Source organism: Sus scrofa, chromosome 18, assembly GCF_054392235.1.
Source record: "Sus scrofa isolate SSC_HxYL_T2T_F1_AM1 chromosome 18, Sscrofa_HxYL_maternal_Yorkshire_Landrace_v2.0, whole genome shotgun sequence".
Lineage (NCBI taxonomy): Eukaryota > Metazoa > Chordata > Mammalia > Artiodactyla > Suidae > Sus > Sus scrofa.
In genome coordinates this window covers 39574592-39601371 of record NC_139400.1, presented here as the reverse complement: position 1 = coordinate 39601371, position 26780 = coordinate 39574592, and the positions used below count along the sequence as shown (strand labels likewise).

The following is a 26780-nucleotide window of genomic DNA, read 5'->3' as shown; positions in this document are numbered from 1 at the left end:
TCAGTGGGTAAACTTCTCTATACCTCAGTTTCCTCATATTTGAAAGGAAGATAATACTAGTGACTTCTTCCAGAGTTGTAGTGAAGATAAATGGATTAATTTATCTCCAAGGGCGAATAATTCTGCCCAGCCTATAAGAGTACACGATAAAAGGCAAAAAAGTCTTGATCCCCACCCTACCTCCCATATGTCCTTCCTCAGTGCTCTCCTTCTTGACAAAGGCCGCACAAGACACTCAGCTGCTCAGGCCAGAAACTTATGAGTCATCCCTGACTCTTCTCTTTCCCTCAGCTCTCACTTCCAATTCTTCAGCAAGACTCATGGCCTACGTTCCAACTGGGTTCCATATGTGAGCCCTTCTCCCATTGCTACCATCCCACTGTCATTGACATGACCTCCAGAAATGGTGTGCCCTTACAATCAGTTACATCACACAACATCCAGAGCAACATTTCAAAAGTATAAATTAAATTGCATCACTCTTCAATATCGTGCAATTGGTTTCCAGTTACACTCAGCATAAAACTCTTAACCCCTTGCCACCGGTTTCCTTCCTCCAGAATTTCACTTCTTTACTTTTTTAATTAAGGACCTATTAGTGGTAGACTGTTTTATTCTGCTAATTTTCTCTTTGAACCAGGTATTCTGTAGTTTCAGTATGATGTGTATTTATGTTACTTTCTCTTCCTGGGAACTCAAGCTTCACAAATCCGAGGAATCGGGTTCTTATTGGGGGAAAAAATAATGTCATCTCTGTATAGGATTGATATTGATACCTCTTTCCCATATTTTCTCCTTCAGGAAGTACATTTATGCATGGACAGAACTTATGCATTCTTGTCTCTTCTCCTTGACATTTTTTTTCTCTATCTCTCTGTGTTGCATTCTAATTTTCCCAGAAATATTTTTTAGTTTACCATATGTCCTCCCTTGTGTCCCATCTCTTTTTAATGTATACATATAGTTTAATTCCTATGCGCTTTTGTTTTAGAAATTCTTGTTAGGTATTTAAAATATCTGTCCATCCTTCATTGACTCTCTTATGGTTTTTAATTTTTTAAGACTATATTTTAAACTCATTTTTGGTAGGTAGCATTTTCTCAGTAATTGTATTAAGTTCTTGGGAGTCTAACTCTGCTGTTTGCTGTTCGATCTTCAGATGTTCTGTAATTTCAAATTGTGAGTATATATACAATGGAGTATTTGTGATGTAAAGACACATTCCTCCAAAAAGTATTGCTCCTGCTACATGCCCCAGAGTTCATTAGGGCCCTGGTGCACTTTTTATGTAAACTTTTAAGCTTAGGAGTTTGGAGATATGAAGGTAATATAAAATTTAACACCCTGTTATGAGAAGTGCAGTTCCAGTGTTATATCCTCAGGGCAATATTTTGTCCCACTCTAAGTCCAGCTTGAAACTGAGAGAATTCCTATTATCTTCCTATGATTTTTTTTTCCAGTTTAACATTTTATTAGGCATGTACAGCTTTAAACTCAGGGGTTTCATGTGAGGGGCCTTTGTCAGCATATCGACTTTTGCAGGTCCAAGGTTCTAATGCCTATTCTTTTCTGGACATAAAACTCAAACCTCTAGGTCATCAATTTCAGGATACTCTCCAGAGATTCCCACAGCTCTAGTGAGCTGTTCTCTCTGATTTTTGATTCTTGGAGATTTCCCTTTCTTTACAGAGATTTCCTATTTACCTCCTACTCAGTTATCCCTATTATTAACATCTTACATTGATGTGGTACCTTCGTCACGTCAGTGAGCCAATACTGATACATTATTATTACTCAGTTTTCCTCAGTGTTCCCCTAGTGTCCTTTTCCTGTTCTAGTTGCCGTCCAGGACACCACATTACATTTAGTAATCATGTCTCCTTAGGCTTGAGATGAATTTGCCAGCCGTGGTTTTACTTTAAGTTTGTAATAAGCTAGCTAGCATTTATGCATATTTTACAATGGACATTTGTGCATTTCACAAGCTTGCATTCGTTTGTTCATAGGTATTCTTCCTTCCATTTCCCTCATCTACTCCATGCACTATAAATGATCATTTTACTCATTCCATATAACCTGTCTGATCTCAGAAGGCAGTTGAGTTTGTGTTTGCTGTTTTGTATTTCTCTGTCTTTACCATTCTCCTTATGAAATAAATCCTTATTTGACTTTTCCTACATTGTTTTCCTTTCTTGATCATATTATTTATTAAAACATAAATTAAAGGTGATCTGTACCTTATTCAAACAATGCTAATTTCAATTTTACTTCCTGTTTTTTATAACTTTATTCTCATTAAATAGATAATATAAATTTTATAATTTCAGTATAGTGCATAAATTGGAGGGGGTTTAGTTATTCTTATTTGTATTTTTGTCAAAATAAAGGATAATGTGAGGTCAGGATTTTATAAGTTTAGTATATGAACTGTTTCACTTATTATAGGTCATAAATCTTCATCCTATAGAAGGTCTATTCTGTTCTTTAGATTGTAGTTTCTTGAGAACAGAAAAATAGTTTTGATTAGAGCAATTAATGAGATATAACTTATACTCAAAAATGATTTACATTTAAACTAGCCTTTTTGTACAGAAGTAGAAAACCCTGGTCTTATTGAACTGCATGCTCCATCAGGCTTCTCATCTACAGACTGTCTCTCCATGATAGTTTTTGGCTCAATTTGCTTTCCTCTCTCACTTCGTTTTCCCTTTACTCATGACATTGTATTACATTATTTTGCAAGCTTACATATTTGAGAGAATTTCTGTTCTATCTTTCTTCAGAAGAAGTTAAAACTGGTGTTGAAATTGACAGAACACTGTAAACCAGCTATAATTGAAAAAACAAAAATCATTATGAAATAAAAATATATATATTAAGAGCTTATTAAAATAATGAGATATATTTGCAATCTATCCATTCACATATGAATATAGCCCATTCACATATGTGATTTCACTTGTTTCTGACAAGCACATGTGAGGTGAATTGCCCATGAATTCTCCCACTTTACAACATGAGAAACCTGAAGCTTATAGTCCTCAGGTAACTTGGGACATCTCCCAGGATTTTTAAATGGCAGAGCTAATTAATACTTAAAACCTAGACATCTAACTCTAGTTTCAATGGTCCTCTTATTTTTTTTTTTTCAGAACTGTCTCCTTATGCAGAAGCCATTGAGATTTATGCATTGTGGTAAAACAAAGAAATATCAACTCCTTTTGTTAAAGGGAGTTTATTGTCTTGTTGTGAGATATTGGTTAGACTAGATTAAATGACAATGTATGCCAAACAATACAAGATAGTAGGAATTTCAAATCTGCAATACAGACAATGAGTGCTTACTTATGCAAATAAGTGAAATCAGGGGATCACTGGGAAATGTCTCATAGTAGAGGTGGGATGAAGGTCAGGCACTGAAGGATAATTAAGTTTTGAGTGCATAAGTAGAATGAAGGACAGGGTACTGGGAAGTATGATGGGAGAGGTGAATGTGCAAACCCTGGAAGGAGAAAATAAGCTTGTGCCATTGCAGTAAAAGGTGCTAGCCCATACTACCTAATCACACACCATAAGTTCTGGGTCCATATTTGCCCACCCGATTCCTGTGATCTAAGCGCTCTTAAGGATGGGCATCCCGCTCAGAGGATAGCTTATCCAGCATAATCAATCTATAGTTGAACCCCAGAAAATTTGAAATAAGTCAGGACTATGATGGTGTGCAAAAAAATTTCTTGCTTGGTTAAAGGCTACATTTTCGTATTGCTTACTGTCTGTGGGATTGCTGATTTCTTTATTCACCGAGAAAACTGGTGGCATTTGATACTTACTGAGGAGAAAAGGGGCCTTTTGCAATCCTAAATTTGCAGACTAGATTATCACGCCAGACAGCTCTTGGAGCTCCTGGGCACCATTAGCAGGTGATCACTTCCATTTGGGGGGCACCAAAGTCAAAAGAAATACACTTTTGCAAATACATTTGGAGTCATAATTAAACCCCCGTTGCCACAATAGGCTGTGCCTATTTCACATCACATAAACGTGATTAATACAAAGAAATGGAAAATGTCAACATAAGAGTCAAAACTCACACTTACAGCTTTTTGCTATTCTGACATCTGAAAACGAGCAGTTTGACTGAGAATTTTTCCATTAACATCGCTGATCAGCATGTGCTATCAATTCTCTATTGACTTCAATTATTAGCAGTTGCTCTGAATTTTCCATTAACTTTAGTGATTGGCATCGGCTAAGAAATTTTAGTGCTTTCCGTGACCAGTATTTGCTACAAACTCTCCTCCTAATTCACTGGTCACTCTTTGCTATCATTTTGCTTTGGGTCCTATTTGCTATTATTTTCCCCTTTCTTTGAATGGTTAGCTAAAGATCTAAATTCTTGCCAAAGAAGAGTATTCAGGATTTGCTACAAGTCTTCCTTTTTTTTGGCTGTTATTACAGGTATTTAAATGTAAGCCGAATGAGTTAGAACACATAAAGCAAAGAATTCTAAATGAAAAACACATGTGTAATGGAAGACATTTTAAAACTCACGAGGTTATAGCCTTATAGCATTTTTGATAACCCAAATTTCAGCTCCTAACTAATGTGAAATACTTTCTTAGATTAGACATCAGCTACCAAGCGATGATTTATGTATGATCATTGAGTTGGGAGACAAACTGTTACACATTATTTCACTGTTTATTCCCTGGAGTTGAAGATAGAATTGGGATGGGAGTAAATGATGAACCACCTTTTTCTTGGACTGGTTAAGCTTTTGCCCTTCTATACCATTAATAAACTAACTACCCAATATGGTGATTTCCTCAATGGATAACGTTCATACATTTTTCTTAAGCAAAAGAATAAGCCAATATAGATGAAAAAAAATCTATCTGGAAGCACGACATCATTCTAAACATGTCCTACTTTAAAAAGAACTCCAAGGGAAGTTAGCTTAAGGTTATAATCACAATTCATGACGTTTGACTTCCATCAGCCTTGCCCCAGATCATCCTCTCTGCTACCACAAAGCACTTCTCTACCTCTGTTTTGTCCTTAGTTCAAACACCCAGTGACCTTGCAGACTCCTCTGTACCTCTTTACAGCAAGGCCAGTCCTGAGTGGGCTGTGGGATCTTCTCTAGGCTACAGCAACAATTTTTTGTTGGTTTGTCTTGATGGTAGCATTTTCTGAGAGTTGCTGAATGGAGCAGTTGGCTGGTTTTGGGGGAGGTAAAATAGGCAGGGTTTCTGGAGGTTTTTTGTTTTTGCTTTTTGATCCCTGAAAGGTATTTATAGCTCCGATAACCAATAGTCAATGTGTTTATTTTTGAAGTTTTTGGGTGAAATAATCTTTCCTCTGCCCTTCGGATTCTAACCCTTGGAGAGGAGGTGGAATATGAGGACTGAGAGGCTTGGAGAATTGTCATTAAAAGTATATTAAATCCTGGTTTAGATACTATAAGCTGCTCAGATCTGAACTGGGGTGAGGAGGGGCTCAGGATTGGAGTTATTTCTAATTTTGTGATTATATTCAAGATTGTCCCTTATTATTTGCAAAATATTGTTGCAAATACAGAAAATATTTTCACCATTATTTTGATTTAGATTTGTAAAGACATTTGGATTCTTTAAAAGTTAAGTTGTCTTATTCTGATGTAATGCCTTAATAATCTTTCTTTTTTTCTAATCTGGATCTCATCAAGTTCTTCTGATTGGAAATTTCAGTCTTAAAGTCCATGTTGAGCTTAGAGTCACCTTGCAAATGACATTTTCCTAAGTTGCAGCTAAAGGTAATAGATTTTTATAAAATCATAAGTCGGTGTTGTATGTGGTTTTATCACTTAATAATGCATTCCATTATAAAAACATTCTAAGTAAAACTTTCTAAACTTTGAACTTGATCTTGCACTCTTACTCTCCTTTTTAATAGTATGCTTACCAATCAGTCATCTTCCTCATAAACCAGTTCTGAGACAATCCAGAAAGACACTAACAGTCATGATATAATAGCACCTTTGTCAGAGAACTTGGGCTCCCACCTCTTTAATGCACATTTCATAAGCATTTGGGGGGCCCTAAGTTGTTAGTTTTATGTTTTCTGCTTTAAAAGAGCCAGAAGGTGAAGAAGATTACCTTTGGCAGTTCTGCTCCATGCCATCACTTTGTTGTCATTCTTGGAATGTTTCAGAAGGTTTTATTAGGTAAAGCCCTCTATAAATTCCAGGTGCCGACCATATGTTCATCATTGTGTCCACAAACAGAAAAAAAAAAGTTTTATTTTCGAGTCTGACTTCCTTGTATAAGTGTAGCAAATCTTGCAGACTTGTTGGTACATCATTGTGAAAATCTTTACCTAGTGCGAGCTTTCTTTGTGAGCTAAGTTTCAAGCCAGAGAAAAATAGAGAACCCTTCTCGAATTCTCCCATCGTTCTGCTGTGTCAGAGAAGAGATTTTGTGGAAACAGAGGAAGGAGTAGGTTATTTATCCTCATTGGTTCATCTGAGGGCAGTCAAGTTGGAGAGGAAGTAGGATTCCTACCTCACTGGTTTTGTCATCATGTAACAATTGTTTTGATTCTCTTTGGGCAACTATTAAAAGCTAGTTCACCTCCAAGAGCTGCCATTTTCTAATTCCATCATGGTTTGTCATTGGTCAAATAATCTAATATGTGAGATGCCAAATCTGACAACAGTAGAGTATTAGAGTCAGATGGCCCTGGATGTCCTGATCTAGTCCCAAGTGTTTTTTTTTTTTTTTTTTTTTTCCATTCATTTCCCTCTTTGGGCCTTTTGGAAAAAGAGGGAAACAGAGAAGAGGTCAAGACAAACAAAAAAACAAATATGAGAATGATATTTGTCACCCAAAAGGTGACACATGCACTGAAACATCTTAATGGACCAAGAACTTCTGAACTTCTCTAGTGATTTTGAGCTATAATTTATAGCTCTGGACACTTCTGCTCTTCTGTGCTTAAAAAAAATCAACTCGAAAGAGTTCAGTAATCTTAAGTGAGGGCCCAGTTGCTTGCAGAAGGGAAACACGTTATTTTTATTTTCATTAGTGTTGATTTTAAACTGAATTATTTATGTAATTGCTTAAATTGTAGACATAGTTGTGAACACTGGCACAATGGAGATAAATAGTTATCTAGTAACTACAATATTACATTATTTTAAGTAGTCTTTTTTCAACTATGAAAAAAATTTACTTGTTTGTATTAGAGATTTTGTTTTTACTACAAGTCAAGAAAGTCTATCTGTATATTGAGTAAACGTTAGACTTCAAATATTTTATATTTTGGTATTACTTGTATTGGAGGCACAGGTTTATTTAAGCTGAAAACCGGTTGTCCTTTGAAATATAACTATGAACTGAATTTTGACATCTGTGTTTATTAATGGTGTGGTCTTGATGCATAGTTTATTACAGTCCTTTACCTGTAATATATGCATAATCAAATCTTGCTTATCTGAACTAATGGAGGAAATTTATGAATAACTAGAAAAATCATTGGAAGTGATGGATAATTCTGAAATAATGCATATTTGACTTAGATGAAAACATACTAATAATATAGTATTTATCTCTATCTCTGACCTGGAATATCTATAACATTACTTATGAAATAACAAAACTACTTTATAAAAATATCCTAGCCTGCCTTCATCATTTTCACCCCTTGTAACTGCCCTTCCTGTTTCCCTGTCTAGATCCAGGAATAAGGCATGTCACTTCTCAAGTTCACACAAATATAAAACTCTTATCTACCACAAAAAGCTAGTTCATATCTTTAAGCCATTCTTTTCACTCAATTCTTGCTGTTTAATACCTAGCAGATTAGAACCCAATAAGATAGGTTTCCAAGAACTGTTTATATGGCTGTTTCTTTTGGTAAGCATGTGGTAACATTTTAAAAGTAAATTTCTATAGTACTATGGTATATTTTTTTAATTTCAGATTTTCTAGTGATGAACCCAAGAGTTCTATTCCTAAATAATTAACTCTGTTACCTAAGCTGTTTGTGAAAAGGATATTTTCTTTCCCTTTAAAGATTAAACTTGTTAGATTTTTTTTTTTTTTTTTTTTTTTTTTTTTTTTTTTTTTTTTGTCTTTTGAGGGCTGCACCCACTGCATATGGAGGTTCCCAGGCTAGGGGTCTAATTGGAGCTGCAGCTGCCAACCTACGCCACAGCTACAGCAACACCAGATCCAAGCCGTGTCTGTGGCCTACACCACAGCTCATGGCAACGCCAGATCTTTAACCCACAGAGTGAAGCCAGGGATCAAACCGACAACCTCATGGTTCCTAGTAAGATTCGTTTCCACTGTGCCATGACGGGAACTCCTAAGTTAGATGTTATTTAAAGTTTACCTCTCCTAGTGAACCACATGCACATGTTTTTAACCTTTTAATAGACTCAGACTTCCTTGCGAAATTAAAAAATTAAACTCAAAGCAAATGATAATAAATTTGAATCCTCGAGGCTTTCTTTCTGACTCCAGGGAATGTTCTTTTCTTTCTTTACTTTTTCTAGGATTGATGGGTAACCACCTGGAATGTAGCACTTATTCAATGTTGGGTGTGCAATGGATGCTTGTTTTGTTTTTTCCATCAGTGAATCCTACTGAAGGTAGGCACTGTATCATGCCTCTTTTAAATACCCAAAAGCATCCTGATAAATTCAGGAATAGAGCAGTGCAAGCACCGTTCTAACCAATTACATGGGTTAACAGTCATTTTAAAAGGAAAAAAAAAAAAAACTACTTGCGGCAATTTGTTTTTCCTAGAAAATATAATTATCTTTTGTAAAAGGATGCTGTTTTGTTAACTATTATTTGACTTTTTTTCTCTTCTCTTTGTTTTTAATTGCCATTTTAAATATAGCATTTTGTCTCTGCTACAATGCTTTCCAGTCTTAAATGTGTGCTAATTAAGGCAGATTTCCTTCAACTCACTTTCACAACTACCTTCTTGTTAATGACATGCATTCTTTGTAACTCAGTGCTGAACAGAGTCCACTGTAATTGGGAAGGAAATTAGTTCCATTGGTATCCCTTGGACTCAGAGCTGGAATTGACATTTCGTTATACGGGGTGACATGGCCTCTCTTCTGGGGGAGAAATAAAAAGTATTTCCTACAAATAGGCAACAGGCACCTGACCTGTTGGATCAAGTTACATCAGGTTATGTTGTGTTACATGATGTGACATGCCCTGAAGTGACCCGAGGCAATGTCATTCTGTGTTACCCTAGTAGAACAGTGCTGCTCTTTATTAAACCACCATGGGAAGCTCATCAGCAGTGGTCATGAAGCATTTTCATGCCACCTTTGCAAAGAAGTAGATAATCAGCCATACTCTGAACTGGTCCTCCTAGGAGTCATTTAAGGAAATCAAAGAGCACAAGAATCACAAGAGTCCCACAAGTTTCCATTGCTCTTAAAAGTGGAATTAAAATTCTCAGGTACACAAGAGAGACATGCATTTATGTGTCAAGGATCATATGTGGCCAGGGAACAACCTATACTCTGAAATAAAAACGTTCCATTATAAAAACATTGAATACTCTTAAAGTGCTCTTTACGTAAAGTCTGTTTGTAATTATTCTTCTGGTGATTAAAAGTTGTCTTTTAAAACTATATATTGTGTAAATTAGAAGCCCCGGTTAAAGGTGTCATAAAGTTGTCTTCGGTCTTAGTCGTGGGATGATTTTTTTTTTTTTTTTATCAAGACAGTGGCTCTTAGTAAGAAACTATCTTAAATTATTACATTATGTGATATTATGTAAAAGGAATCCATTGTGCTTGGTCACTTTTTCTAATGATTTTAATAGTATTTTCCTATTGATATATCTTGCATATAAATTCAGTTTTAATGACCTGCATAAAGAACTGAACAATATTACATAGGTACATCTATCTAGTGATTTTAGAGTAATTACTGGTGCATGGAACAGAATATAACCTTTTGGTTATATTCTGCAGTAAAAGGAATAGGTTAGAGAGGTTTTTATGCAAATTAGAAATGCTCTGTGTTGGAAGCCTAATTGTACTTTTTATTGTTAGACAAGTCAATACTGCTTTAATACACATTTTTTAAGCTTCTTGCTGAAATTGTATATGAAAGGGATTGGTTTCCATAGATGAAAGGCATAATCTTAACAATGAGGCCACATAAGCAGAGTGGTTGAAGTACTGATAAAGGATTTGTTAGCTCCAACATAGAATAAGGCTTATTAGCCTTATTAGTCACCACTGTTTGACCCACTACTATTAACTGTGGGAGTCACATGCTTTGCAAACTAGAATGGAGCAGCACTGTGTTTGGCCACTTAGAGTTAACGCAATCTAACATGAAGAGCATTTCAACTGCAAAGACTGAAGGACCATATCTTGTCCTTTGGTTTCCTCTTCATTCGAAGAGAATTATTTGAATACTGAGAAGCTTCATTTTCCAAAACATTTGATATTTAGATCAAGATTAAAAAATATCAAAGGTAATGTTCAGCTTCTCTTTGTCATCGACACAACTCGTGTAAGAGGAAATGCAAAAATAAGGAGTTACTGGTTATAACATTATGGAAATTGAAAAGTCTAAAGGAACAAACCAAACTTCTAGTAACTCCAAATAGTGTACATTTAGCTTTTGTTCCATTTTCATTTGCAGTTGATTGTGTTTTCCTACTAATTTAATAATGGTATAGGTAATAATGGTGGCTATATAAAACCAATGTCTCTAAGGAAGAAAATTCTAGAAATCATAAAACCATCAAAGAAAGGAGACAAAAGAAAAAAAACCAATGCTCACCCCCACAGTTTGTATAATAGGCAAGGCTGCAGCAGTATCAGAGTGAATAATGTAAGCTGCACTGAGTCTTATTTTCAGGACCTGCTTTTTTTAAACTGCCTTCTCTTTTTTTTTTTTTTTTTTGCTACCTATATTTACAATAAATTTATTGTCTGCTTCAATTAATTTCTGTTCTTTCCAATTAAGAATCCCACCTAAACCATCTGTCCCTTAGTTTGCATTGAGAATATTTATTAAAGATATATATTATAAATAATAAACTATCATCTGAATTAAAGGTAATCGAACAAAGAGCAAACCACAAGCAACCATAGACGATACTTTATATGTGACGTTGTAACTGGGAAACATATTAGCTCATTCATGACATACTAATATTTAGGATATTCTAAAAGCTGTTCTGGACAACTGGAGGTATGGAAGTGCAGTAGAAAGAAGTGTTGACTTCTAGATATATTTTGAAAGTAGAGCAAACAGAACTTGCTGATGGATTTGACATGAACATAAGGATATGTAGGGTGTCAACTGTTTTGGTGATTAAAATTTTTGATTTGACTACTTACTGAAAAATCAAAGACTAAAGGGAAAACAGGTTCAAGCAGAATGAAAAGGAGTAGTACAAAGCCATTTAGATATGTAAGTAGAAAGTTTGAGGAGGAAGTTGAATGTTAAATAGCTTGTATTAGCATGTAAGATCCTGTGGTAGGTAGAATTATGCCCCCCCCCCCCCCCCCGCCCCCTGCCAAAGTAGTTCCTGTCTTACTCCCCTGGAACCAGTGAATATGTTAGTTTATATAACAAAGGGGATTAAGATTGCTAATCTCCTGACCATAAAATAAGGAGATTATCCTGGGTTGTCAGGGTTGGCCCAAAGTAATCACAAAGATCTGTAAGTGTGGACTTGGGAAGCAGAAGTGTCATTGTCTGAGCATGGGATGCGAAAGACGCCATTGGTCATTTTTGTCTCTGAAAATGGAGAGAGAAACCACAAGCCAGGCTCAGCAGAGAAACAGATTCTTTCCTGGAGCCTTCAGAAAGGAATGCAGGTTGTTGGCAGCAGTACTTTAGCCCAGTGAGATCCATTTCTGACTTCTGTCCAGAACTCAAGGATAACTTTGCATTGTTTTAAGCCATCAAGACTATGGTACTTCAGTCATCAGAATGGTACTGGGTTTCTCAACATCAACAATGAGTGAAAGAAATAACATGAACAGCAACAACAGCAACATTTCCTTCCTAAGGCTACAGGTAGGAACAGGGGGACCAAGTCCCATGAGGCTATGTCAAAGAAAATAAGAAGGATGTTTGGTTGTATCCATGTTGATACAAATGGCATTATTTTGTTCTTTTTATGGCTGAGTAGGATTCCATTGCATATATGTACCACATCCTCTTAACCCACTCATCTACCAATGGACATTTAGGTTAGATGCAAACTGTTACATTTAGAATGTATAAGCAATGAGGTCCTACTGTACAGCATAGGGAACTACATCCAATCTCTTGGGGTAGAACATGATCAAAGATAGTATGAGGAAAAAGTATGCTATACAGCAAAATTGACACAACACTAAATTTTACTCTAATAAAAATAAAATTAAGAAAATAAGAAGGAACTTAGAAATTTCACAGTGTTCGAGTGAGGTGAGAGGAGATGGGTTTGGGAGAAAGTTGGAGCTGTCAAGTTAATGACAGATAGACAGAAAACTGAAAAAAAAACTAGAACTAAAGAAACAAGAAAATAGGTAGTTATATTTCCAAGTTAAGCTTGAATTTTAGCAATATTTACCTACTCATGAAAAGGCAAAACATCAATGTTTTCATTAACCAAAATTGTGTTATAATAGGAGAATGAGGAGAGGGAATGTGTGTTAGCAATGGAAGATTGTTATAAACACTCTAAAATAGGAAGACAACTAACATTTAAAAATCAAGACACGGCAAATTAAATACATTACTTAGAAATGTGAAGGTATTACAAAAAGAAATAATTTTGAAAATTTGAAAGTGCCACTGGGAATGGTTCTGCTGTTTTTCGTTACAGATATTTGGACTATATCATTTTTAAAAACCTCTACATCTATTACTTTGATAAAAATAAATAAATAAATTTAAAGATTAGAGAGAGAGAAAGAGAAGTGTAAATAAATTTTGGCATTTACAGCCAATGGAGGATAAATATTTCCTGGAAATCAATAGAGACTCAGGGAGAAACGGTCTTCATAGGTATAGGGTAGGCCAGCCTTAATCAAAATCATGCACTAGACAATGATCTGAAATAGCACAGTATAACAACATGAAGAAGGTTAAATGTTTTTAAAGATATGTTATGACACTCATAAAATAACATGACTAAGTTGGCAGAAAATCCTTTTATAATAATACTGTGTTCTTATCTTCTAGATGTAAAATTACATTATCTTACAGATTTTTTTTTTTTTTTTGCTTAAAAGGGACTGTCTATTCCTTGATGAAGAACAACGAGGTCATTTGATCACCCGGGGGTAGGGAAGGAAATAAGCCAGCCCCAGATACAGTCTAGAAGAGGAAAGAGAAATGAAAAGGAAGAAGGAAGGGAAGAAATTGGCATGATGCATTTGCATATTGATATAGGAGAAATAAAGGTAAGTTGGTAAAAATTAACTCACCAATACACGAACCAGTTCTTAAGAGGCATTGGACTAAATGCAATCTGAAGTTTCTTACAGCTCTAAAATTCAGTGACATTAAGAGCTAAGACCCACTTTGGGTATGACATTAACGTGAATTATTTGCTGCTAGAGGGCAAGATTTAGCTCTTAACTCTGTATAGTGCCTAGAACAGCAAGACAAAGAGGAAGGATGCACAAGTGATTTATTGCCCAAATTGGGACATTTTGAGAAAGAGAAAGGGGGTGCCATTAATAATCATAGGCCTACATCACGACTGGTTGAGAGCAAAGTGAACGTACGGTCGTCCTACACAGAGCTGGCTTCTTATGCTATGTAACAATCTCTCAGCCACTGAATAGTCGGCATGAAGTAAGCAGCTGTGTTGCTTTTGAAAGCATACCTAATTGATGAACATCTGGTGGCAGGTAGCCAGCCCATTAAAAATCAATTATACTCAACGACTTGCATCTGAGCCATACTGCACCAATCTCCTCACACTCATCAGATCCACATGTTCCAGAATAAACACACACACCACTCAAGCCCAGTGCCTTTGAACTTTGCGTGGTTGGAAGTGAATTTCCTCAGTGGCTTTCCTCTGACCCATAGTGAAGAGAAGAATTTCTGCTGATCCACCCCTGACCGTTAACAGGTCAAGAGACCAGGCAGCCATGTGAATAAAGCTGTAAATTCAAGGGTAACCAGAGCCTTCACTGTCCCCCGCAACTCCACAGGATAGCATAATATATATCATAAATAGCAGAAGATGGGCAATAAAATAAAGCATTGAAAGTGATCATGAACTAAATGTAGGGTGTGATAAGGAAATTAGAAGTTAGTAATTACAGAGAGTACAACTTTAGCGTGTGGCAAAGTTTCCTATGCAAATCTCAGTTCAGACGTTGGATATATGGTTCTAGGTGGAGAGTTCTATCTGTAGAATATACGAAAGAATAATTAGTGAATAATTTTCCTCCTTTTCTTGAGAGGAATAATCCAAAGAGTTATGCTAGGGATGGGTGGGTTGAGAGAAGAGGATGGACCTGGTGCCTCTACTACCACCCTAAGAAAAGCCAAAATCTCCTTATTAGAGTCACCATTGGGTCATAACTCTAACAGCAAAAGAGTGGTTGCTTTTTTTAAAAAAAATTTTCTTGAGAGCCATATCTGTGGCATATGGAATTTCCTGGGCTAGGTGTCAAGTTTAAGCTTCAGCTACAGGCCTACAGTATGGCTGCTGTAACACCAGATCTGAGCCACATCTGTGACCTATGCCACAGCTTGCAGCAATGCTAGATCCTTCACCCACTGAGCCAGGCCAGGGATCAAACCTGCATCCTCAGCGAGATGGTGTTGGGTCCTTAACCCACTGAGCCACAATGGGAACTCCAAGATAAAGACGGTTTTAAAAATTAGCTTTCCATTAATGATCATCAAAGAACTCCTTCTAGATACAAAAAAAACTTTGGAGACATAGGAGTATGGTTATTATGAGGTCAAGGAGCACCCCATCATTCTTCTACCCATCCAATAACTAACAGACTAGACACAAAGAAGGGTTTTAAATTTGTTTTCCTAAGTGAGAAATAGAAGAAATATGAAAACTTGTGTAACTGTTGTAAAATGGATAGACACAAAAAAATAGATCTCTCTTCTATGGGTATGGTTTGTTTAAACAGACTTTCCTATAGATTGGGGTATACTTTTAAACATAAAATACATACAAATAAATTAGTTGACTATCTTGACTTTATATTTCAAACAAGTTTCCCGCTCCATTTTAAACTGCATAACCATTGGCCATTTGTAGTAACTCTTAAATTTATAAAGAAGCTTAGAGATCATTTGGTTCAACCCCCTTATTTACAGTCGAAGTAATTGAGGCCTTGAAGGGTGACCCCAAGGTCAGACTTACCTCAGGTCATGCACTTACAAATTAGGATTGGAGACTCAAAGCCAGATCTCCTGGCTTCAAGTCCACTGCTGTATTTTTCCAACTGTTTTTAAAATGTAAGGCTTATATTTCATATTGACATGTTTATGAAGAGCTAAGCCTGATTATGGCATAATGTAACTTAAAGCCATATTGAGTCTTTGGAACTGAAATACAGGCAAACTAACACTTGTTAAGGTAGTTAACTATTTTTCCTCCTAATGGGCCTAATAATCTATCATCTGAACTTTGTAATTTTTTCTTTCTTTCTTTTTTTTTTTTTTTTTTGTCTTTTTAGGGCCGTACCTGTGGCATAAGGCGGTTCCCAGGCTAAGTGTCTAATCAGAGCTGTAGCTGCCAGCCTACACCACAGCCACAGAAATGCCAGATCCGAGCCGCATCTGTGACCTACACTACATCTCATGGCAATGCCAGATCCTTAACCCATTGACTGAGGCCAGGGATCGAACCCACAACCTCATGGTTTCTAGTCGGATTCATTTCCGCTGCACCACGATGGGAACTCCCTGTAATTTTTCCTAATGCTCACTTATACAAATGTGACATATACAGTCTCATACATACAGGCTATGTACATATGTATTCATATGTGATTTAAACTTTACATTGTAAAATATAAATTCAGATTATAGTATCTAGAAAAATGAAGTCAGAATTTTTCAGTTAATAATATGCATATGAAAGCTGTTTAAGCTACCATTCATAAAATTCATAATTTGCATGTATGCTAAATAGCTAGATATTTTAGTACAGTTTTCAGAGCTGCATTTACAGCTCCATAAAAGTACCTGCTCACTCATCAGAAGACACTGTTTCAGTTTCTCTCTAGCCCTAGAAATCATCATTTCAAGCACTTTGTTGTGTGGTGTGACTTTTTCTGACAACATCTGTTGCTCTGAAACAGAAAAGTACCCAGAGTGACAAAGAGGGTGTTTGCTACTATTTTACCCATGCTGAAAAGATGGGCCAGAGAGCTGTACAACCCATAACAATGTGAAAAGCTTTATATGAAGTTGTTCACCAGAGACTTGTCAATAGGCTGAGCCATATTGGATCTGGCAGTCTTTCTACTGGGACAGTATTTGCCTTGAAGTACTATCTTTTCTCTTTTTCAATGTCAGCCTGAAGGCTCTTAGACAACATATGTTCATTTCATGTCTTAGAGATATTGCTTCTGGTATTGCAAATGCATTACCACATTGAACGTTTTTGTAAAACAGATGGTACATATTAAGGTCTCTGTTTCTTGTACGATTTCTGTAACAATGGCACTGCATTCTTCACGTTGACAAAAGTATCATCAACATCATGCAGTGCAGCCCTAGATTATGTCAGGATGGTAAATGAACACTTCAAACAGAAAGATCAATGATGAAGGTGAACCAAACTCCTTTGAGAACTCCGAACTGAAACTGGTCATTTCTTGAAATTGTTCCTGTAAAACTTCAGTGGGAAAATATCCAGTTCTCCTCTTTAGAGGCCTTCTGTTAAATGGCTTTTCAAGTTATAGGATATATAGTGAATCATCAACTTTCAGAAATGAGGTCATGAAGTAGATACTACCGACCTCTCAGTCAGCCCAAGATCTGTCGGTGTAGTGATATCTTAATAATTAAACTGCTGCTGTATAGAAGAGTCATTTAATACTAACTAGAATCACTCTAAAAAGCCAGGCCATCATCAGGGTTGAAAATCAAGTTTGGATTTAATCTAAATAAGCTCACAACATTAGCTGTGGTTCACAGGCTATTTATGTAGAACACTTCCTAATGTTCACTCAAAGAAAGAAATCTCAAAAGCAATTTTTGGATTTAGCACATCTGTGACATTTACACCCCTATCCGCCACTTGCACTTTTCTACAAAAAATATTTCTAATCTCTGCCTCTTAGGAGGAGCCCAATGTTTAGACTGCCTCTGATTTTTCTTATGGATAGAAAGACCTTATAATAAATACATTTACGGTGTTCTCATTTTGATTGACCCTGTTTTGTGTGGTATGATTTCCAGGTAAGTTTTTTGTTTTTTTATTTGCAAGACTAGAACCACACACAACTAAAGAAGATCAATCTACAGAATCCCTATTCTATGACAGACATTTTTCCAAATACTAGGATATAAAACACACACACACACACACACACACACACACACACACACACACACACACACACACGCAGAGGAAGGAAGGGAATTCCTATCCCTATGGAGCTTACATTCTACTAGACATGGAAGATAAACTTTTAAATTTATTATGATATTAGTACTAAACATTGCAGGCTACAAAGAAGAGGAGCAACTGCTTTTCTTTAACAGGTAGGATAAAAATAACTCGAGCTGCTTTTTTAAATATAAATATTTGACATATAGCTTGCAAGTAATAGCAACAGTAATATAAGATCACATGTGGATCCATTGAACTTACCCTGTTCCTGGACCATGGCTGTATAATAAAAGGAGTTTTCAATTTATTTCAGACAATTCTAATCTTTTTACAAAAATAAAATATTCTGACAAAAGAGATTTTACTGGAGGACTTGGGGTTTCAATGCCCTTTAAAATCACATGCAATTTTAAGGCTCTGTGAATATGACTGTCATCAGCAAACAATCTTTTAGTATCTTGCATGTGCAAAATATTCCAGTAGACAAAGGGAAAACAATGAGTTAAGATTTTATTTAAAAGGCTTAAATTTAATAATAGAGTGGGACACACACATGAAGGGCTGAATGATAGAACAAGATAGAAAGTGCTAAGATCATTTAAATGATCTAAAAATATAAGGGCTATGAATTCAGAAAAGGTAATAGTTATTATCAAAGATGCATATTCAAGAAGACTTTATAGAAGAAGTGAGAATTAAGTTGGCCCTTGAAGAGTTATATCTCTCATGGCCAACAGCCTCTTGTTTTTCTGTTTTATGGCAGCACCTTGTTGGGAGGCATGTTACATGGGATAACATTATAGTCATACATAAGGACTTCAGGGAGTCAGCATTTGGTTGTTTGAGTACAGGCATGAATAGCAATAAAAGAAATTTAAATAGAGAATGCATTCTTCCTCTGGGGAAGACAACTTGCCTCCCCTTTACCATGAAATGGACCAATTTAATTAACCTCTCAACAGGTCCTGATATATAACCTACCATAACTGGTGTTTAGTGTTGGTCACTGCTGACAATTTGTGCACCTCACGCACTCCACACTGAAGCCATTCTTGATGCAAAGACTCCCTATTATTGAGCCCATGTGTAACTTTTAGCCTACCATCTGACAATGTTACTCATGAGATTTTCGAGTCAATCCACTTAAAAAAGGAGAGGACCAAAATCCAGAGGAAGTCATTGGGATCCTATTGGTATGAATTCAGGCTTTGGGGTCATTTTGAGTGCTGCATTCATTAATCTCTTCTCCAAACTTGCTTGATACCAACATTTCAATTTTTCTCCTTCTATATTCATTATCATCAAGTTAGAATATTCGATGCTGCCAGGTAATTTTTATAGCTCTTGACCTCGTACCATCTCACTTCCTGAGCAGAGGAGAGACCTTTTTGAATTTCTGCCCACTGAGATTACTCAAATCTTGTAATTCAATAGCGACCCACTTCTACCTGGTGTGACATATCATGAGGTGCTACTATAGTTGAAGTTTGAGATTTTTTTTATCCTCAGCTTACCAGAGAGTAGAAATGAACAATGAAGCCATACATGTGATTTAAAAGGATGAGTAATACCTCAGTAAGAAGCACATTAGAGAAAAAAAATTTATGCTTTTTATGTTTCATTCACCAGAAATTCATCACATACTTATTCCAAAAGTATTCTTGGAAAGGGAAATAATGTTCAAATTGGCTTAAATTAGAAAAATGTTTCCCATAAGACACACAGCCACATCACACCAAAACAAAATTCTGTTACAAGAGAATGGGCACAACAATATGGAAGGTGACCAACACTTTACCACAGTATCCATAAATAAGAAATCAAACCAAAAAATTTGGCTGGTCTCTTTTGTTGAAAAAAACCTCAAATTTGTACCCACAAATTCTTTAACCACTTTGATTATTTAAATTATTAAGCTCAGCAATTCTCTATTAAGCATAATTTGCTTATTTTACTCTGATTTTGCATCTCATTTTCTAGGCCATTTCAAGTTCAAATTTTAGTCACAATATTATAATGGAAGTTGGTGCAAAGTGTCTTCCAGAAGGAAGATATAAGAAGAAATACATCACAAAAATGGATAAAAATGGTGCCCAAATATTTCAAAATGAGATAAGTAGAATAGGAGACATTAAACAATATTATAAATGAGAATTAGAGAGAAAAAGAAAAGTCTGTAAAAAATTGAAATAAAATTAAAAATCATTTCACAAAGGAAAAAATTACATAAGAAACACAACAGTGAATAAACAGCAGATATCTTAATAGAAATGGAAAGTCAAAAGGAACAATTTTAAAACCAAACATGCTTCATGGTGGCATGTAAAGATGAGTGAATCCAAGAAAAAAGTATTTAATTGAACAGAATTATCAAAAATAACCACTTGATAGCATTGGAATAGAGGAAAGATGCACCATGAAGCATAAACTATTCATTTTTGAAAAACTACTTGGACTTTGGTTAAGGACAGCAGTAATTTGTGACCTTTCTGACTGCAGGTACTACACCTACCTCTAGCCCACCAACAATTCCCACCAATACTTATATACATGCACTCCCTCAAGCTTGGCTCCTTGAGATCTGTATATTTACCAGATTGCAGATGGCTGCAAAACAGCCCCCTTTATGCTCAGAAACAACAGTCACTTGGGGCCGGAGAATTAAAATCTCTAGCTTTGTCAGCTGAACATGGCAATTCTAGTACAAAACAAATTCCCATAGAAAAATCCGTGGGAAAACTCATAGTTAGGGTGAATAACAAACAAGCCAGAAATTTAAGGAAGATCCCAGAAGGATACAGAAGAACTGGGTAAGTTCTGTACACATCGCTGGCTGACTAGGAAACTATGAATGTAGACAAGATGACTCAAGGGAATATAGTGGAAATTAAAAGGCAAGAGAGAGATTTGAGGACTGGATGAACATTGAATGCACTTTTCCAACTCACACATATATCCATCTCAGAAGGTAGAAGACTTATGAACTTGACATATTTTAATACAGCCTCTGCTTACATCACTGAGTGCCTCATAAGCCATGTAGTCACAGGAGAAACCTAAGAAGTTAGACTCAAAAATAAAAATCAGAATAAAAGCATTGAGCAGACATATCAGAGTCAAAAACAACAAGAGAAAGATTTCTAGGCATAAGCCTAGTTACCAAAAAATAAAAAAGAAATAAAATTATAACCATCTCCCTCCCCAAAAGCCAAACAAAAAGATGTTTAGAAAAATAAATTTAAATTTACTAACATATATCATCCAAACTCTTTAAATTTCAAGCAAAAATCAAGAAAATTTCAAAGAAACAGCAATTTGTTATCCATACACTTTTCACTAGAAACTATTTCTAATCTTAAATTTTGGATTTAGCAAACAAAGACTTCAAAAGCTAAATATACATAGAACATTCTGTAAGTGAATGGTTCTTTGATCCATGTGTTATTTAATGATTTGTGTGATTTCACATATTTGAATAATTGTGTGATTCCCCATTTTTCTGTTAGTGATTTCTTTTAATTCTCATTTACCTAGAGATTTTCCTTTATATTATCTCATCTGTTTTATATTTATCATGGCTTATTTCACGCTCCAACATAAGGTGATAGAAGTGTTCTTATTGTGATGATTCTACAACTGTATAAATTTACTAAAATTTAGAAAACTGTGTACTTAAAATGGGTGAACTTAATAGTATGTTTATACCTCACCCCAATAAAGTTGTTTAAAAAGGTACAACAGGGATATCAAGCTTCAAAAGAAAGTCACATATGCAATATAGGAAAAGAAGATGCAAAATATGTACAATAGTTGTCTTCAAAGAAGAAAACCAAAGCAATGGGATAGAACTACTGAAATTTGAAACTCAAGAACAGCTCTTAAAATTATATATTATATATATCACATATTAAAAGGGCACAATGCATATCAAGGAAAATTCACTCAGAAAAAAAACAGCAAGAAACATTTTACAAATCCAAATATGCATCATTGTTTCAAATAAAACCAACAAAATAGACAATCTGTTAGTTGACCTAATCCAGGGTAAAAGATAACAGAAAAATTAAAAATGCTAAGTGGAAAAAAACTGCCCAAAGAAGAATTTTAAGATAAAGAATATACTTGCATATCCCTGTAATCATACTTTAAAACCGAAATAAAGTGAATTTTTTTTTTAAAGAAATATGCTGTTTACCTACTTGACTCAGTAGAGACAGAAAATTTAAACAGGGCAATCACCATAGAGGAAATAGAGAAAAATCAATAAAGAGCCCATCCCACTCCCCTCCCCCAATACACACAATAAATCACCAGGCTCAGCATTTCCATTAGGCATACCACCACCAAACATTTAGATATCAGATAATGTCCACAGTATTTAAACTATTCCAGAGCATAGAAAAGGAAGGAAACTTCTACTTTCATTTTTTTTTTCCCTGTTAAACACAACTATATAATATTGGTAAGACTACATTTCAATTTTTAAAAATTTATGTCTTTAACAACTTCACCGAGTTGTAATTTTCATATTATAAAACCTATTTTCATTTTAAATATACAAGTTAACAGTTTTTAGTAAATCGCCAGGTCGTGCTATCATCACCACAATCCACTCTTAGATTTCTATCACTCCAATAAGATCCCCCTGCCTGCCCTTTTGGAGCTAATCTTCACACTCACCTCTAGCCCTAGGCAACCACTAATTTACTTTCCAACTCTAGAGATTTGACTTTATTAGGCATTTCATATAAATTAATTCATACAATATGTTGTCTTTGTGTCTGGCTTCTTTTATCTTGCATACTGTTTTTCAGGTTCACCCATGTTGTAGCCTAAATCAGTATTTCTTTCCTATTTTTCAAATTAATTTTGAAAAGGAAGTGTAATAGTGATGCCAATATATGACACACAAAAATTAACCCAAAAAATAAAATACAGATATACTTCACTTTTAAATATCAAAGTAAAAACCTTTAGTAATCTATTTACAAACAGAATCCCATCTTATTAATAGAGTTAAGATGACAATCCATATGATTATCTTCCTAGATACAGAGAAGCATTTGAAAAAAAATTAACACCCATAGAATTTGAATTGATCAATACTTTCTTAGTAAGATAAAATATATATGGTTTAACCCAAAAGTCAGCCCCTTAACATGGAAATACTAGAGGTTTTCAAAGTAAAGCCTAGAACAGGACAAGGATTACCACTACATTCACTATAATATAGTACTGCTCTGGGGGATATTAACCAAAGCACTCAGAATCATACAGATTCAAATTGGCACATCTTTTCAGATGACAAGACCAAATACATGCAAAACCCAAAAAGAATAAATAGGAAAAAAACACTGAAAACCATGGAGAATGTAATAAATTTCAGTTGCATTGGTTTCTATTGCTGCTGCAACAAATTACAAAAAAAAATATTACCTTACCATTCTGAGCTTCATTAGGTTAAAATCAAGGTGTTGGCAAGGCTGCATAGCTTCTCAAGGCTGTAGGGAAAAATCCGTTCTCTTGCCTTTCTCAGTTTCTAGAAACCACTTACTCCTTTTCTTGTGGCCCCTTCTATCTTCAAACCAGAAAGAGCAACTCATCATGTCTTTCCCACCTCACACCACTCTAACAATTTTCTTTCCTCACCCCTCCTCCCATTTTTCACTTGATGCTTATAATTACATTGGCCACACCTGTATAACTAGGATAATTTAAGGTCAGCTGGTTAGCAACCCTGATTCTATCTGCAACCTTAATTTCTCTTTCCATTTAACCTAAGTCACAGATTCCAAGGATTAGAATGCAGACACATTTTTTGGAGGGGGGAGGGAGCACACAACTTGCTTACTCCTGCAGGTTACAAAATGAACATAACTAAAATCAAACATATTCCTTTATAAAAACCAAAGGAGGAAGGAGAAGAGGAGAAGGAGGAGGACAGAGATGATGACAAGGATGGGGGGTGGGTGGTAAATAAAGGAAGAAAGTCTCCATTTATAATACCAAAGAGGAAAAAAATATATAAACGTAGATTTAACAAGAAATATACAAATATTTATGAGGAAATAAAACCCACAAAAGTATACTTAGAATAAGTGGGAAAATATATCATGCATTCAAATAAAAATTTTCAATGTGAAGATGACAGTTCTTTTTAAGTTAATTTATTTGTTTAGAGAGAGGGAGAGAGAACTCCAACTCAAAATGGAAACCACAGTCTTTTATCATCTAATCTCAAAGTGACATATCACTTTTGCCATATGCTATTGTTTCGAAGTAAGTCAATAAATCCATCCTTCAGGAAAGGGCTGGGGGATTAAGCTTCACCTTTTACAAGGGGTGGGGAGAGTATCAAAGAATTTGGTTATATTTTTAAAGCTACCACATACATTGATAAATAGAAAATCCAGATATAAACACAGCTGCATGTGTGATTTTAATATATAATGCATATGTATTATGTAAATATGTCATATATAATAATTTCTCTTTCAAATTGGTGTGAAGGAAATAAAATGTTAATAAGTGGTACTAGGGTAATTAGATGGCCATGCAGAAAAAAATTTAAAGGAATATATTCCTCCCATCACAAGGATGATTTCTAAGTGTATCAGAGATTTAAACATAAAAGCAAATACTCAAAATAAAACTAGTTCATTGGGAGAATACAGGGGTGAATTCTTTTCTGTTGTGAGAATGGGAAACCTCTCACTAACTATAATCTAAAATACAGACAAATAAAAGATTACATATATAGACACATATATAATCTAGTTCACATATCACATACATACAAACATATGTACATATGATAAGCTTCCACATGGCAAAAGGCATCAAAGTCAAAATAAAATAAAAACAAAAAAAATGGAGAAACAGGGAAAACATATATCATGGTCAAAGGGTTAATATTCCTTATATACCTTAGTTTTTACAGAGAGAAGAAAATAATAACAATTCCATATAAAATGAGGCAGTGATTGAACAGTTTACAAGAAAAGTAACAAAAACACCACTTAAATGTATTAAAGGAGACTTAATCTCACACAAAGTAAGAGAAACACAAATTAAAACTACAATGGGACACCAATCTTTTTTTAGCTATTATACTGGCACGAATCCAAAAGTTTAATATTCATTCGTATTGGCAAGTTTAAGGTGAAAAACAGACATTTGAATACATTATCAATGTGTCTTTGATATCTGTCAACTCTTTTTCAAGGAATCTATCTCAAAGATACACTGACACAAATATGAAAATTAATATGTGCAAGGGTATTAATGATATAAAAAGAAAACTCAAATGCCTCTTATAGAAAAGTGAATTATCTATGGTAACTCCACACAAGAGAGGATTATATTTATTAAGAAGTGATCTATAAAATATGTGATGAAACACATGGTGGTGGAGGAAAGTGTGTATGTCATTATTTTATCTAGTAAAGGGGGTGTACAAATATGTGCTTGAGTATAAAAAACATGGATAAATCACTGTTTGGTCACCTAAATAGGAGGGAAGGAATAAGGTAAGAGAGACAATGTTAAAAGTTTATCTTCTTTGAATGTAATTTTTTATTTTTTTGGCTAGAGACTGAACTTGTGCCACAGCAATGACAAAGCCGGATCCTTAACCGGCTGCACCACAATAGAACTCCATGAATGTACCTAGTTTTGTTGATTTAATTTTGTAATTCTCTAAATATTTTACATTAGGATAAAATTTAACTGAAAAAGCCATTTTTAAAAATTGAAGTTCTCTTGTGGTGCAGCTGATTAAGGCTCCAGTGTTGTCACTGCAGTGGTTTTCGGGTTCTATTCCTGGCCCAGGAACTTCCATGTGCTGTAGGCGTGGCCAAAAAAGAAAAAAATTTGCCCACCAAAAATGAAAACAAATGAACTTAAATGTATATTGAGTTTCCGGAATAACCTTACAAACAGAAATTATGACTTTACAACTGAGTAATTCCACTCTACATCCCTAGTAGGATATGCAGAACTACAAAAATTCTTAAACCGTTTTAAGTAATGATATTACTGGTCATAGCATTCCTACTGTCCTGCTGAGATTGTTGTGTGCATATTATCAGATAATATTTTAATTCTATTATTCCTGATCTCATTGAGAATCAGGCTTCTCAAGATATGAGAAAGTAGGTACAGATAGAAGATCAAAGAAACTTTAGATTCCTCAAGTTCTGAATTTGAATTGAAAAATCAATATGAAGCCATGATATATTTTACCTTAAAAATAAAAAGGCACAGTACACTGAATCAGAGGCCATTAAACTAAGGAATGTACATTAAAGTAGAGATGGGCATTTGGCTTTGGTTATTATCCAATGCACTTGATAGAAAGTAAATAGACTGGAAACTTTCTCAATAGTAGAGAATTATATTATTTAAGAAACCCTAAGACTGAACAGAACAGACTGTAATTCCTAGTCTAACGTAATTCCTAGCCCATGAAACAAACGAGCCCCAGCTGCACGTGGCCTGCTAAACTGTGTCACCTCCAAGAAAGATCTACTCCCCAATATCCAACTTAGATGAGGCCAAGGAATTCAATGAATAAGACCCTCAGAGGCGGATGTACAGACTCTAAGGTTGGATAAAGGATTCATTACCTTGCCAGATATGGAGGCTTTATTTATTTATTTATTTATTTTTTGTCTTTTGTCTTGTTGTTGTTGTTGTTGTTGCTATTTCTTGGGCCGCTCCCGCGGCATATGGAGGTTCCCAGGCTAGGGGTTGAATCGGAGCTGTAGTGCCGGCCTACGCCAGAGCCACAGCAACGCGGGATCCGAGCCGCGTCTGCAACCTACACCACAGCTCACGGCAACGCCGGATCGTTAACCCACTGAGCAAGGGCAGGGACCGAACCCGCAACCTCATGGTTCCTAGTCGGATTCGTTAACCACTGCGCCACGACGGGAACTCCTATTTTTTTTTAATTTTTGTTTTTTGGCTGCACCTGAGGCACGTGGAAGTTCCTGGCTCAGGGATCAAATCTGTGCAGTTACAACCTATTCCACAGCTGCAGCAATGTCTGATCCTAAACCCACTGAGCCACAAGGGAGCTTCCTATGGAGGCTTTATTAAATATCAAAAGGGACTTGGGGATCCTTTTAAGTGAAATTTGCCAACTATAAGTAGTAAATCCCCAGCTCGATGTCTATGATTCTTGATATAATAGCAAT

General features: G+C 35.4%; 1 long non-coding RNA gene across 2 annotated transcripts in view; it reads right to left on the bottom strand.

Moving 5' to 3' along the window:
- The window catches only part of LOC106506806 (uncharacterized), a 424630-nt gene extending 401377 nt beyond the window's left edge, over nt 1-23253 (bottom strand). The window contains exon 1 of one of the 2 annotated variants that reach the window (XR_014834194.1): nt 23022-23253. This is a non-coding gene — a long non-coding RNA (uncharacterized LOC106506806). The remainder of the gene's footprint in view (nt 1-23021) is intronic. The other variant, XR_014834197.1, reaches the window with a different exon arrangement.
- Between the last annotated feature and the right edge of the window lie 3527 nt (nt 23254-26780).